Consider the following 16759-nt stretch of genomic DNA (forward strand, 5'->3'; position numbering starts at 1 on the left):
AGTTTAATATATTCGATGCAAGAACTGAATTGGAAGATGGTGTTGAACTAACACAAGAATAACAAGATCGAAGCACTGGTATAACAACGATATATTAAATAAGAACTGGTAAGTACACTGGTATACAATATGTAAGTAGTATTATAATAGGAGTAGTAATTGGATTAATGAATAATGGATATTGTAATATGTTATAGGATGAATGTATGAGAATTAGGACTTGAGTTGAGTTGAGTTAGAGTTGGAATTGGAATTGGAATTAGGAGTGAAGGATCGACACACTTCACTATCGCGGAGCTAGACTGAACACGTCTGCTCTTGAAGCCGGACTGACTCTGAGGCCAGGTAGGCACGTCTGTGCGAGTCGCTGGCTGAAGGCGGACTGATGCAAGCGTCCGCTCTGCCTTGCCTCCTTCGGTCGGAATGGGGATAGCTGACGCTGCAGTCTCTTTGTTCTTCAGTCGTCGGAGTGGGAGAACCGCTGACGCAGCAGCGTCTTTGCTCCCGGGGACTGCACGTGCATTTCTGCTGACGGTGCAGTCTCGTGGCTGTCCTATTGCCCTCTACGAGCGTGGGACTGCTGATGCAGCAGTCTTTGGACTTCTCGACGTTTCTAGAAGCTTCTAGATGCTTCCAGAGTGATGCAATACTTTATTGCATTATGTGTCGTGGTGATGGGTTGAAACTGAGGTAAGGTGTTGATCAAGGAGAAGTTATGGTGATGGGTAGAGACGGAGATAAGGATTAGAACAATAGAATAATGAGATCTTAATACTATGCTCTTATGTCTAGGGGACGGTGTGTGGATCTTATGCAGATCAGACCTTGTATACATAGTGTGTGTACAAGGCCAACGTCGTACTGTTACGTCGTCCGACGTACGACGTTGGCCTTGTACACACACTATGTATACAAGGTCTGATCTGCATAAGATCCACACACCGTCCCCTAGACATAAGAGCATAGTATTAAGATCTCATTATTCTATTGTTCTAATCCTTACCTCCGTCTTTACCCATCACCATAATTTCACCTTGATCAACACCTTACCTCAGTTTCAACCCATCACCACGACACATAATGCAATAAAGTATTGCATCACTCTGGAAGCAACTAGAAGCTTCTAGAAACGTCGAGAAGTCCAAAGACTGCTGCATCAGCAGTCCCACGCTCGTAGAGGGCAATAGGACAGCCACGAGACTGCAGCGTCAGCAGAAATGCACGTGCAGTCCCCGGGAGCGAAGACGCTGCTGCGTCAGCGGTTCTCCCACTCCGACGACTGAAGAACAAAGAGACTGCAGCGTCAGCTATCCCCACTCCGAACGAAGGAGGCAAGGCAGAGCAGGCGCTTGCATCAGTCCGCCTTCAGCCAGCGACTCGCACAGACGTGCCTACCTGGCCTCAGCCGCCAGTCCGGCTTCAAGAGCAGACGTGTTCAGTCTAGCTCCGCGAAAGTGAAGTGTGTCGATCCTTCACTCCTAATTCCAATTCCAATTCCAACTCTAACTCAACTCAACTCAAGTCCTAATTCTCATACATTATTCCTATAACATATTACAATATCCATTATTCATTAATCCAATTACTACTCCTATTATAATACTACTTACATATTGTATACCAGTGTACTTACCAGTTCTTATTTAATATATCGTTGTTATACCAGTGCTTCGATCTTGTTATTCTTGTGTTAGTTCAACACCATCTTCCAATTCAGTTCTTGCATCGAATATATTAAACTCGTGACATATCCGGACTTGGTCTAAAGTGCGCAGTGGAAACGCTGAGCCGCCAATAAGGAATTTGAAGCGAGTCATAGAGAAGTTCTCGTGCCACGTCTAGAATTGGTCTAAAGAGCGCAGTGGAAACGCTGAGCCGCCACTATAGACATGAAGCGAGTTAACTATCAAAAAGGTTAATAACAAGTGGAAGTTCATTTTCATTACATTATTAATATTCCATCATTACTATTCCTTACCCATGCGACGCCCACGTCGAGCGGGACGCAAGTATCAACTTGCTAAATTGAGACGCGCGTTGAGAAATAAAGCGGTGCTCGATCAAATCATTGCCACTACCGAGTGGACAGAACTTCTGGGAACCACCGAGCACATTCCGTGTGACGCGTCCGATTACGTTTCTGTATACGGTTGCCCTTGCAACCCTCCTAAAGAGGTCAACCACGCGGACCTCTCGCGAGCTCCGACGCCAGTTCTACATCCGGTCGATTGTCCAGAGGTGATCGACATAGCCGACGACGACGACAGCCGAGACACGATCATCGTTCCCAGGGTCCGTTGCCGAATCATCCGTGACGTTCCTCTGCCAGCTCATCAACGTGTCGTCTTGCGGCCAGCATCCAAGGCCACTAACGTCGTCCCGAACCGAGCAGCAGCAACTCTGCCAGGTCTTCCCCACCTCGAGGACATCTGTATAGAAGATCCGATGTACGACACCTACTGTCAGTACCGCCAGTTCCTGCTGCAACAATATTATTAGGCGTTAATACAACATTGCGGTGAGTCGTATAATATCTTGTATAATTGTTGAATCCTGTAAACTCACCGTTCTCGTTGCATCCTCTCGCGCGCGATTCTTGTCGGGACACTCCTTGTAACCGCGTCGGACGTTCTTTTCTTGACTGCATCCATAGCAATATCGGTTGTCCTAGTGCATATGACAGCCCGCGGCTGTCTCGGCACGAAAGACCACTCCTCATTTTAATCATAATATCTCAACCGTCCGTCTGTCACTGTTCTCTTTTCTCTCTCCTGGTACCTGTAACAAAAACACAGTGACGGACGTGACAGTATAAGAATCGGGCTGGTTACCGGAGTTAGTAAGGTCGGGATGGTTACCGAATGCGTCGGGATGATTCCCGGAATTAGAAAGGTCGGGATGGTTACCGAATACGTCGGGATGATACCCGGAATTAGAAAGGTCGGAAGAGTACGACTCGATTTCTTCCATCTCCAATGGGGGCAATCGAAATGAAACTCTTTCCGACGAGGTGTTAAAACACCGGAGGCTCGCTTTGCCTTTACGATTGGTGACGACGCAGTCACCCAGGAATACATCCGGCGCTACGTTAACACGGCGGATATATCCCTGTTTAGGTCCCTCGACGTCGACCGCTATGCACGCAACGGTACGAGGTTCGAGGACGAATTCTTCGGATTTCGGAGGAGTCTTTGTTCGGACTCGATCCTCACGCTCCACGATCCGACTTCTCGCAGTGTACTCCGATATCTCTCGAGTCTCCTTCGATTCCGGCCGGCTTTTCACGGCGTTTTTCTCTAGGGAGCACTCGATCGAATCCCGAGGAGGCATTGAAATAACCTCCGTCACCGGAGCTCTGCAAGGTCTGACCGCGGGTGCACGAGGATTTGAGGAAGACACTCGAACGTTCCTTGCCGAATGTTCCTCACGCTTGACGGCTGGAGTTTTAACGAGATCGTTGGTTATAGACGAAGGCATTGAAATAACCTCTGCTGCCAATTTATCGCGAGGCTCAGCCGTGGGCGCGCAAGGGTTCGAGAAGGGAACCCGAATGTTTCCTATCATAATGTATTCATTCGCAAAGGAGATCTCGGCTCCTGTTCTGAAGAAGGGAGAACCGAGGATTCCGTCGATGTTAATTGGGAAGTTTTCTTCCAAGACATGAAATTCGATAGGGTTTTGACCCTGTAAGTGTATTTTAATTTGACCGAGAGTTGGAATGGATCCCTCGGTTATTCCTTGGACTTCTATAGTGTTCGTATGATCTATAGGTAGATTTGGTTCTAGACTTGACGCACGAATTAAATTGATCTCCGAACCCGTGTCTAACAAAAATTCACACTTCTTTTGTAATTGAGGGGCGGAGATTTTTACGCGCGGAATTGGTGAGTCTGCAGCAAGATTTACTGCTGAGACGAATCGTCGGACTGGTCGTTCGTCCGGATAGCTGTTTGGGTGCGGGCAGTAGTTTGAGTTGAAGATGCGGCCTCCCGCCTTGGGTTGGCTTCGGTCGGGAGGCCGGACTCGTTTCCCGACCTCCTATTATTATTAAAAGCGCGCTTACGGCACTCGTGAATATCGTGCCCGGGGACTTTGCAGTAGTTGCAAAATTTGTTAGAGCTTGAAGGGCGATCTGTGCGACCATCGCGGTACGTGTTTTGGTCGCGAGGATTATTTTCCCATCGCCGTTGCGGCGTCGGGGAGCGATAAGAGTCCCGGTTTAAGTTTCTCGAGGACTGCTGAGACGAGTCCGGTCTGTTATCGCGGCGTTCTTGAGTTCGCTCTGGAATGTCACGAGCGGACTCGTACGTGGAACGCTGGCGATACGGCCGGTTATCAGAGAAGCTGACTCGTTTTTCTTCGCGGATCAGTTCTCGTCGACGAGTCTGGTCTGACTCATACTGCCTGTATGCAGAGATGGCTGCTTCGAAAACAGTGGCAGGATTTCGCGAAGGGCAATGAAGCACTTCGGCACGCAGCTGGGGAAGGAGACCTCGTAGGAAGCAATCTACTACGAAGCGATCCAGCTCTTCGTAATCAAGGCCAATATCTGTGGCATCTTGAATCGCGGTTCGAAGGTCTTTAACGCGATTGATGAAGTCTAGGATGTGCTCGTTTGGAGCTTGTAGTACACTCGCGAGATCGCCACGGTACTGGTCCACGAATTTGTATGGGCCCAGTACTGTACGTAACTTTTCGCATAGTGCAGAAATTGTGACTATGTGCTCGCCTTCTATAGCGGCATAAGCACGATCGTGGAGTTTATTGCAGAGCAATTTCGTGAGGGCACGCTCTGCATTGGCCGGTACGGTGTCACGCGCGCGTTTGCATGCGCGTATGAATTGTAGGACGGAAGACGAAGTTCCGTCGAATCTAGGGACAAGCTCGGCAGCTTGTTTTAGAGCGAAATTACCAGTAGGTTCATACTGTGGGATTTCGCGTGGCTCTGGCGGTGAAGGTTCCCGCATATTAGAGACGTTACTAGGGCCTGGTGTAGGCGTTTGTTGACGTAGGGTTTGACTCGTGATTTGGATGTTGCGAAGCTCTTTTCGTATTTCGTCGAGCATATTCTTTTGGTTTTGTGCGTCTTCTTCATATTTGAGACGCAATTTCGCAATAAAATCAGTTTCTTCTTTGAGATATTGCTCTCTACGGGCGAGGTCTTGTGCGTATAGGAGTAGCTCTTCCTCGGTCATTGGGGGAAGGTCTGCGTTAGGATCTGCTTGGAGATCCCTTTGAGATCGCGTGATTGGGCGAGACATTTTGGAGGATATAAATGAGATTTAAAATGTGAATTTCGTACTGACACGCGTCGGGGCTTATTAATGCAAATATCGGCGACCACTTCGATGTCCTACCGACTGCGCCAAATTTGTCACGTCCGTCACTGTGTTTTTGTTACAGGTACCAGGAGAGAGAAAAGAGAACAGTGACAGACGGACGGTTGAGATATTATGATTAAAATGAGGAGTGGTCTTTCGTGCCGAGACAGCCGCGGGCTGTCATATGCACTAGGACAACCGATATTGCTATGATGCAGTCAAGAAAAGAACGTCCGACGCGGTTACAAGGAGTGTCCCGACAAGAATCGCGCGCGAGAGGATGCAACGAGAACGGTGAGTTTACAGGATTCAACAATTATACAAGACATTATACGACTCACCGCAATGTTGTATTAACGCCTAATAATATTGTTGCAGCAGGAACTGACGGTACTGACAGTAGGTGTCGTACATCGGATCTTCTATACAGATGTCCTCGAGGTGGGGAAGATCTGGCAGAGTTGCTGCTGCTCGGTTCGGGACGACGTTAGTGGCCTTGGATGCTGGCCGCAAGACGACACGTTGATGAGCTGGCAGAGGAACGTCACGGATGATTCGGCAACGGACCCTGGGAACGATGATCGTGTCTCGGCTGTCGTCGTCGTCGGCTATGTCGATCACCTCTGGACGATCGACCGGATGTAGAACTGGCGTCGGAGCTCGCGAGAGGTCCGCGTGGTTGACCTCTTTAGGAAGGCTGCAAGGGCAACCGTATACAGAAACGTAATCGGACGCGTCACACGGAATGTGCTCGGTGGTTCCCAGAAGTTCTGTCCACTCGGTAGTGGCAATGATTTGATCGAGCACCGCTTTATTTCTCAACGCGCGTCTCAATTTAGCAAGTTGATACTTGCGTCCCGCTCGACGTGGGCGTCGCATGGGTAAGGAATAGTAATGATGGAATATTAATAATAATATTATGAAAATGAACTTCCACTTGTTATTAACCTTTTTGGTAGTTAACTCGCTTCACGTCTATAGTGGCGGCTCAGCGTTTCCACTGCGCACTTTAGACCAATTCTAGACGTGGCACGAGAACTTCTCTATGACTCGCTTCAAATTCCTTATTGGCGGCTCAGCGTTTCCACTGCGCACTTCAGACCAAGTCCGGATATGTCACGAGTTTAATATATTAAATGTAAGAACTGAATTGGAAGATGGTGTTGAACTAACACAAGAATAACAAGATCGAAGCACTGGTATAACAACGATATATTAAATAAGAACTGGTAAGTACAGTGGTATACAATATGTAAGTAGTATTATAATAGGAATAGTAATTGGATTAATGAATAATGGATATTGTAATATGTTGTAGGAATAATGTATGAGTTGAGTTGAGTTGAGTTAGAATTGGAATTGGAATTGGAATTAGGAGTGAAGGATCGACACACTTCACTTTCGCGGAGCTAGACTGAACACGTCTGCTCTTGAAGCCGGACTGGCGGCTGAGGCCAGGTAGGCACGTCTGTGCGAGTCGCTGGCTGAAGGCGGACTGATGCAAGCGTCCGCTCTGCCTTGCCTCCTTCGGTCGGAGTGGGGACAGCTGACGCTGCAGTCTCTTTGTTCTTCAGTCGTCGGAGTGGGAGAACCGCTGACGCAGCAGCGTCTTTGCTCCCGGGGACTGCACGTGCATTTCTGCTGACGCTGCAGTCTCGTGGCTGTCCTATTGCCCTCTACGAGCGTGGGACTGCTGATGCAGCAGTCTTTGGACTTCTCGACGTTTCTAGAAGCTTCTAGATGCTTCCAGAGTGATGCAATACTTTATTGCATTATGTGTCGTGGTGATGGGTTGAAACTGAGGTAAGGTGTTGATCAAGGAGAAGTTATGGTGATGGGTAGAGACGGAGATAAGGATTAGAACAATACAATAATGAGATCTTAATACTATGCTCTTATGTCTAGGGGACGGTGTGTGGATCTTATGTAGATCAGACCTTGTATACATAGTGTGTGTACAAGGCCAACGTCGTACATCGGACGACGTAACAATACTAACTCCGGTAACCAGCCCGATTCTTATACTAACTCCGGTAACCATCCCGACGCATTCGGTAACCATCCCGACCTTTTCAATTCCGGTAACCATCCCGACGTATTCGGTAACCATCCCGACAATTTTAATCCAGAGTCCAAAGAAGACTCCCGCGAATTCAAACCTATGAAGGTTTATTCTACAAGCTCCGGTATCAAGTCCGATTGTTTCTATTCCGAGTCTAGGTTGAAAGGAAATGTCCCCGCCTTTGATTCTCTAAAGACAACAGAACGTCTACATAAAATAAAGCATAAAACTCTACCTCGTATAGACCGAGCATACGAGTCGATCATAAAAGATCATCCCGCGATAATTTCTAAATCAGAGTCAAAGAGAGTCTATATTTCATTTCAAAAACCTACCTCTGATTTTTCGCCGGGACATGATCTCTTCCAGTCTCAACGGTCAAGTATCCGTGCACCGCAAAGCGATTTCCATCCATCTAGGAATTATACGTCTGTAAAATACGCGTCAGCAAAAAGGAGAAACAAATTTCGTATTATACTATACCTTTGCAATAACCCGCGAACCATAATTGTAGCGTCTCCTGCGATTTGCGATAAGAAACCCTCCCAGGAGATTTCATTACAGTCCTCCGCTGACGCGAAATTAGAATCCGCGATAATCACGCGTCCGGTCAACACCGATAAGCGAGCGAAATCCGAAAACCAGCGTCGACAGAATCTCCTTCCACCGCCGGAAGATACAGAACAAACGACAGCAGCACTTCGAAGAAGTTCCTACAGCCAGAATCCCAGCCTGTTCCCAGCCGCCTACCACATCGTGTCCAGTATCCACAAACACAATCAACATGTGCGGACACTTACAACCGGCGAGACCATCGGCGAACAAAGCCGGAGACTTCATCTACAGATACCAGGGAATATTCTGCTACAATGGCAGACACAGAATCTCCCTAAATGGCAGAGAACTATGCCTTGCCTGCAGCCTCACTGCGGTAGTCAGGAGGGTCATCGTATACACGCACGTTCTTACAAGGAAAAGGAAGAACGCATGCGACGCGTGTACAAAACCCATATTGAGGGAAACTCCAATATTGGAATGCATCCACTGCAGTTTCCTCCTCGCACTGGATCGGGCAGCAACAGACACTGCCAGAATAAGAAGAGAAAGAGGCGAAATTCTCACGGACGACGAAGAAGAGGACGAAAACTCAAGCACCTCTTCCTCGGACGAAGACACCAATACTCAAGCAAATTAGAGATGCAGAGTGTTTGTGCCAAAGCCGTAATCTCGTCACCTGAGACAAAAGTGACAGTGACACAAGTGATTCCCCACCCACCCAAAACCCAACTATGCAAAATGAACAAAGCGAAATAAATTGCATAAAACCAGCCCCAGCCCCACGTGCCGACACCGACAACATTTCAGTGCGACCAGTGTTTCGTACAAATATAGGAAATACTCGCCGAGAACTGTGCTCCCTGCGCGGAGTACCCCCGGACGATGCGTCGCATGAATGAGTGTGAAAGCGAGTGTTGAGCGAGAAATTTCTTCCTTGTAAGAAATTTCTTTTCCGCGTTGGGAGGTGTTACGTCGTCCGACGTACGACGTTGGCCTTGTACACACACTATGTATACAAGGTCTGATCTGCATAAGATCCACACACCGTCCCCTAGACATAAGAGCATAGTATTAAGATCTCATTATTCTATTGTTCTAATCCTTACCTCCGTCTTTACCCATCACCATAATTTCACCTTGATCAACACCTTACCTCAGTTTCAACCCATCACCACGACACATAATGCAATAAAGTATTGCATCACTCTGGAAGCATCTAGAAGCTTCTAGAAACGTCGAGAAGTCCAAAGACTGCTGCATCAGCAGTCCCACGCTCGTAGAGGGCAATAGGACAGCCACGAGACTGCAGCGTCAGCAGAAATGCACGTGCAGTCCCCGGGAGCGAAGACGCTGCTGCGTCAGCGGTTCTCCCACTCCGACGACTGAAGAACAAAGAGACTGCAGCGTCAGCTATCCCCACTCCGAACGAAGGAGGCAAGGCAGAGCAGGCGCTTGCATCAGTCCGCCTTCAGCCAGCGACTCGCACAGACGTGCCTACCTGGCCTCAGCCGCCAGTCCGGCTTCAAGAGCAGACGTGTTCAGTCTAGCTCCGCGAAAGTGAAGTGTGTCGATCCTTCACTCCTAATTCCAATTCCAATTCCAACTCTAACTCAACTCAACTCAAGTCCTAATTCTCATACATTATTCCTATAACATATTACAATATCCATTATTCATTAATCCAATTACTACTCCTATTATAATACTACTTACATATTGTATACCAGTGTACTTACCAGTTCTTATTTAATATATCGTTGTTATACCAGTGCTTCGATCTTGTTATTCTTGTGTTAGTTCAACACCATCTTCCAATTCAGTTCTTGCATCGAATATATTAAACTCGTGACATATCCGGACTTGGTCTTGTTACGTCACGCCCCACGTCCTAGGCAAAGGAGATGACCCCAGGAGGCGGCACGTGGAATTGATGAGGAAACGGTCTTTTACGCCAAGACAGCCAGACGGGCAGTCCTACCGACTGCGCCAAATTTTGTTACGTCACGCCCCACGTCCTAGGCAAAGAAGATGACCCCAGGAGGCGGCACGTGGAATTGAAGAGGAAACGGTCTTTTACGCCAAGACAGCCAGACGGGCAGTCATATGCGCTAGGACACCGATAGTCATTTGAGACCGACACCCGCTAGCAGTCAACGCGGATGGCGATACTTATACGTAAACGCAACGAACGCGGTGAGTTGACATGGGGTAAAGATGGATACAAGATACTGATTCTCACCGGTTTGTTGTTACGCCTTAATAATACTGTTGAAGGAGCTGAGCTCGTCGGTCAGCATGGGTCTGGTATAACGGGTCGTCCAGACAGATCTCATCGAGATGTGGAAGGTTTGGCAGCTGTCTCGCTGGGGTACGCACGACAATGCGTCTGTTGGACGGTAGGTACTCGTCCTTGATGATCCTACAGCGAACGTGCGGCAAGATTATGGTGCTCCTGCTGTCATCGTCATCAGAGCTGGTGACGAGATCAATGACCTCGTAACGAACGGCAGGCGGGTTGTTGTCACTGGACAGGTTTATGGTATTCCTGACGTCGTCGTCGTCGTCAGAGATGTCAACGAGATCGGCTATCTCGTAGCGACCAGCAGACGGTTTGGTGACAGGTGAAGAACGCGAGAGGTCCGCGTGGTCGACCTCTGTGTTCGGAATCGGACGGCACGGACAACCGTATACCGATACGTAATCTGACGCGTCGCACTCGATATTCTCGGTCGTTCCGAGAAGTTCAGTCCAATCAGTCGAACTTAAGACGCGGTTTAAGATGGCTGTTTGATTTAATGCCCGTTTGAACTTGGCCAGTTGATACTTTCGGCCTGCACGACGTGTACGACGCATAAGGGATGGGTATGGAAGGAACTGTTTCGGAAGAGTTAATACTCTGAAAATCCTTTTGTCGGATTTTGTCTAAGTCCCAAACGTGAAAGAAAAATTGGCCAGGGGTTCCCCGTAGGCGCTGGCCAGAGGTAATTTACCTGACTCGAAAATGTCCACTCGTTAATCGGCACTACCCAGCAGAGCAGACGAACTGGCCTCCGAGCCGGGTCACCGTGCGACAACGAGGGCACTATTAAAACAGTCACTTCACTTTAGACACTGATATGTTTCCTTTCACAAACTGTCACTTTAACTTCGATAATCTTTTGACTAAGTGTCACCTCGTTGACGTATTGCCTCGGCGGAGCTGTAAGCTTCTCCCTTTGTAACCGAGGTTGAACACGTAAGCGAGAGCTCAATTATTTATTATTAATATTAAATGCGTTTATCTGATTTGGAAAGTTATTATTTCCAAACGTCTACTCGTCAACCACTACTTCTCAGCGGAGCGGACGAACTGACCTCCAAGCCGAGTTCTGTATGATTAACGAGGGCACGATTCGAATTTCGAAAAGAAACTGTCACTGGATTTAGTAGAATGATGTGGAAATTAACTTCACGTAGCACTGGTAAAATATAATATATATATTGAAATAAAGAACGTTGAGTACACTTGAGTATAAACTTGGTAGTATAATAATAAATGAATTAAACGTAATAATCGTATACGGAGTATGAGTTAGTAAGAGTTAGAATTGGAATTGATTTAGGAATTGAATTGGAATGGATTTGGAATAGAATAGTAGAACAAACGTCGATGAACGTCGAAGCGCGATTTAGAAGAGCGCAGATCGACACGTCTGCTCGCTTCGCTGGCTTGGGCCAGACTGACTGATGTCGTTGTGTGAGAATGGAGTGAGCGCAGACCGACACGTCCGCTCACTCCGCTGGCTAGCACCAGACTGATGCAAGAGGCAGCTCTGCGTTGCCTCCTTCGCTCGGAGTGGGGGTTGCTGACGCTGCAGTCCCTTTGTCCTCGCTCGTCGGAGTGGTGACGGGTGCAAGACTGCTGACGTTGCAGTCTCTTTGTCCTCGCTCTCGACAGAGTGGTGACGCGTGCAAGACTGCTGACGTTGCGATCTCTTTGTTCTCGAGGTGGCGTTTACTCGAGCGGAGTTGAGGATTTGAACAAGTTGTAAGTGTAGATGAGGGTTTGAACAAGTGTTAAGTGTAGATGAGGGTTTAAACAAGTTATAAGTGTAGATGAGGGTTTGAACAAGTGTTAGGTAAGATTGAGAGTTTGGAGTGGTGGTTGGGTTTAGAACAATTGGGAGAGTCGAGATTTAAGTAGTAATGGGTATTAGAACAAGTTTAGGAAAAGTCGTGGGTGAAGTAGTGATGGGTTTAAGATGTATTAGAATTAGAACAAGAGTTTGATAGCGATGGGTTTAAGAGATATTAGATTTAGAACAAGAGTTTGATAGCGATGGGTTTAAGAGGTATTATGTACTTAATATTTAATCTTAGCCTAGAATCGAGGTACGGTCCTCGATTCGACCAACGTCGGAGGTGTCCGACGTAACACCTCCCTCGCCGGAGAAGAGATTTCTCGGAGTGAAATCTCTCGGTCCGAGGTTGTGTTCGGTGAACGCTCGCATTACAATTTTTGGTCTTGAGACGCATCGTTAGTGAGCGATCCGCGCAGGGAGCTCAGTTCTCGGCGCACGTTGACTGTATTAACAGTACGAAACACTGGATGCACTGAGATGTTGTCTGATTCTGCGCGAGGAGTTGGGGTAGGTTTCGCAATGTCCGACAGTCTATAATCGCAATGTTCATTATTTGACTGTCTTTTATTGGGGTCTTGGGAGGGAATGGGCTCACTTATTTCACTGTTGTTGCCATTTAGTTCGTGATGAGGTGTTCCTCCATGTCCGAGTCTGAATCCTCGTCCGAACTTCCTTCGGATGAATCGGAGTCATCTGATGAGTCGGAGGCCTCTGGGTTTTCTAACATGATGCCCTGTCCGGCCAGAATGCTCAGGCATTCTCGGCAATCCATTACTGGAGTTTCGGTGCATATCGGACCACCGCATTCCTCGCAATCGTTTTGGACGGAGTACATTCGCTGGTGATTCCAAATTCTTACATTGGAAATGACTGTTCTCTGGCTACAGTCATAGCAAAGTTTCCTTCCGTCGGGCGTTATTCTTATCCTGCCATTGTAGCAGGAGATTTCGAGCAAGTAGGTGGGAATTGCAGGTGGTCTCTTCTGACCGGCCTTCCTGATTGGAAGTTGTTTGCACATTTTGATGAGTGTTTTAACGTGCTTTTTCGTAATGTTGCTTGAGCGGTGGGCGATTGCAGAATGACTGCTCTTCTGCTTTGTTTGTTCGATGTGGGTTAGTGGGGGTGAGCAAGTCCAACCGGCAGGGGAATACTGAGTATGGATAAGTAATCTCCCTGTTGACTCGGCATTTTGCTCCCCTTGTTGGTTAGAGTAATCACTCTTGTCTCAGGTGACGAGATTACGGCTTTGGCACAAACACTCTGCATCTCTAATTTGCTTGAGTATTGGTGTCTTCGTCCGAGGAAGAGGTGCTTGAGTTTTCGTCCTCTTCTTCGTCGTCCGTGAGAATTTCGCCTCTTTCTCTTCTTATTCTGGCAGTGTCTGTTGCTGCCCGATCCAGTGCGAGGAGGAAGCTGCAGTGGATGCATTCCAATATTGGGGTTTCCCTCAATATGGGTTTTGTACACGCATCGCATGCGTTCTTCTTTTTCCTTGTAAGAACGTGCGTGTATACGATGACCCTCCTGACTACCGCAGTGAGGCTGCAGGCAAGGCATAGTTCTCTGCCATTTAGGGAGATTCTGTGTCTGCCATTGTAGCAGAATATTCCTTGGTATCTGTAGATGAAGTCTCCGGCTTTGTTCGCCGATGGTCTCGCCGGTTGTAAGTGTCCGCACATGTTGATTGTGTTTGTGGATACTGGACACGATGTGGTAGGCGGCTGGGAACAGGCTGGGATTCTGGCTGTAGGAACTTCTTCGAAGTGCTGCTGTCGTTTGTTCTGTATCTTCCGGCGGTGGAAGGAGATTCTGTCGACGCTGGGTTTCGGATTTCGCTCGCTTATCGGTGTTGACCGAACGCGTGATTATCGCGGATTCTAATTTCGCGTCAGCGGAGGACTGTAATGAAATCTCCTGGGAGGGTTTCTTATCGCAAGTCGCAGGAGATGCTACAATCATTGTTCGCGGGTTATCGCAGAGGTATAGTATAATACGAAATTTGTTTCTCCTTTTTGCTGACGCGTATTTTACAGACGTATAATTCCTAGATGGATGAAACTCGCTTTGCGGTGCACGGATACTTGACCGTTTAGATTGGAAGAGATCATGTTCCGGCGAAAAATCAGAGGTAGGTTTTTGAAATGAAATATAGACTCTCTTTGACTCTGATTTAGAAATTATCGCGGGATGATCTTTTATGATCGACTCGTATACTCGGTCTATACGAGGTAGAGTTTTATGCTTTACTTTATGTAGACGTTCTGTCGTCTTTAGAGAATCAAAGGCGGGGACATTTCCTTTCAACCTAGACTCGGAATAGAAACAATCGGACTTGATACCGGAGCTTGTAGAATAAACCTTCATAGGTTTGAATTCGTGGGAGTCTTCTTTGGACTCTGGATTAAAATTGTCGGGATGGTTACCGAATACGTCGGGATGGTTACCGGAATTGAAAAGGTCGGGATGGTTACCGAATGCGTCGGGATGGTTACCGGAATTAGAAAGGTCGGGATGGTTACCGAATACGTCGGGATGGTTACCGGAATTAGAAAGGTCGGGATGGTTACCGAATGCGTCGGGATGGTTACCGGAATTAGAAAGGTCGGGATGGTTACCGGAATTAGAAAGGTCGGGATGGTTACCGAATACGTCGGGATAGTGCCCGGAATTAGTTGAATAACGCTCGATCTCTTCCACCTCTAACACGGGTAATCGGAATGAGATCGGACGCGGAGATGTGTTGAAACATCTGAGGCTCGCTTTGCCTCCGCGATTAGTGACTACACAGTCACCGAGAAATACATCCGGCGCTACGCTGACGCGGCGGATATATCCCTGTTTCGGGCCCTGTACGCTGACTGCAATGCAGGCGGCTGTTCGGGGCTTAACGGCAAACTCATTAGAGTCTGCTGCAGTCCTTGATTCGGACTGTTGATTTAGATTTTTGCGCTTATCGACCGGTTCCTCTACGATATTATTCGATGTGATACGAATCTCTCCCGGTTGCACCCGACGTTTTGAGAGAGGGAATGTTTCTTCCTCTGTCCTTGCGGCGTGCTTTTCAAGAGAGACCTCCGTTTTCGGAGAAGGCATTGAAATAACCCTCGTCATTGAACTATCGCGGGGCTCAGTCGGCAGTGCGCGTGAATTAGAGAACGGAATTGAAATGTTTCCGATTAAAACAAATTGCTTTGCAAAGGAAATCTCAGCTCCTTCTATAAAGAAGGGCGAGCCGAGAATTCCGTTAACACCGACTGGGAAATCGTCCCCGAGCACGTGGAATTTGACAGGGATTGTCCCCTGAATGAATATAACGACTTCGCCGAGTGTTACGATGGAACCCTCGGTTATTCCATGAACTTCGATCGTGCTCGTGGGATCAATGGTTATCCCAGGTTTTAAACTGGACGCGCGTATCAAATTGACTTCCGAGCCCGTGTCTAATAAGAATTCACTTTTCTCGCGAAGCTGAGGGGCGGAGATTTGTACGCGCGGGATCGGCGAGTCTACTGCGAGGTTAACTGCAGAGACGAATCGTCGATCTGGTCTTCGGGGAGCTCGTTCGTTCGAACGGCGGTCTGCGTGAATGTTTGGTTGCGCTTTGTTGGGGCGGCCTCCCGCTGTTGATTCGTTCCTGTCGGGAGGCCTGACTCGTTTCCCGAGCGCAGGTTATTGTTATAGGCTCTTTTTCGACATTCGTGAATGTCATGCCCGGGAGTTTTGCAATAGTTGCAAAACTTGCGGGGCTCTCCCGAACGTCTGTCGCGATTTGAATTCGGGTCCCGGTTTTCGCGCTGCGGGTTTTGTTCGCGAGGGGTTTCGGATCGCCACTGCGGAGTTGGAGAACGATAAGAGTTGCGGTTCGAGTTTCTCCACGAGTCTCGACGTTGGTCGGACCCGTTATCGCGACGCTCATCCGGTCTGTTGTCGCGACGTTCAGGGATGCGTTCGCGAGAATTGAAATTGTCAGAAGAGCGTGGGCGATAGGAGCTTCTGTTATCTGAGAAGCTTACCTTGCGGGAATCGTCACGATTAGATTCGCGACGACGGTTTTGATACAGCTCATATTGCTTATATGCAGAGATGGCTGCTTCGAAGATCTCTGCCGAATTCTGAGAACGGCAATGCAAAACTTCGCTGCGAAGTTGTGGGAGTAGACCGCGAAGGAAGCACTCGACTGTGAAACGATCGATTTCTCTGTAGTCGTAATGTCCTTCGGTAGAATCGCTGATGGCGGTTCGTAAATCTTTGACTCGATTTATGAAGTCAAGAATATGCTCATTGTTGCCCTGGGCTACGCTTGCCAATTCGCCACGGTACTGGTCCACGAATTTGTAGGGTCCCAGTACTGTTCGTAGCTTATCGCAAAGTTGTGAGATCGTACGTATGTTTTCGCCTTCAATGGCAGCGTACGCACGATCGGAAAGTTTATTGCAGATTAGTTTAGTAAGGGCACGTTCTATGGATTCGGGGATAGAATCACGCGCGCGTTTGCAGGCGCGGATGAATTTTAGGACGGGAATCGATGTTCCGTCGAATTTGGGTACGAGTTCTGCGGCTTGTTTCAACGCGAAATTTCCTGTTGGCTCATATTGCGGGGTTTCGCGTGGCTCTGATAATGAAGGTTCTCGCGTGTTAGAGACGTTACTGGGGCCTGGTGTAGGCGCTTGGTGACGTAAGTTTTGGTTCAAGGCTTG

The sequence above is a fragment of the Lasioglossum baleicum genome, chromosome 2, assembly GCF_051020765.1.
Source record: "Lasioglossum baleicum chromosome 2, iyLasBale1, whole genome shotgun sequence".
Classification (NCBI taxonomy): domain Eukaryota; kingdom Metazoa; phylum Arthropoda; class Insecta; order Hymenoptera; family Halictidae; genus Lasioglossum; species Lasioglossum baleicum.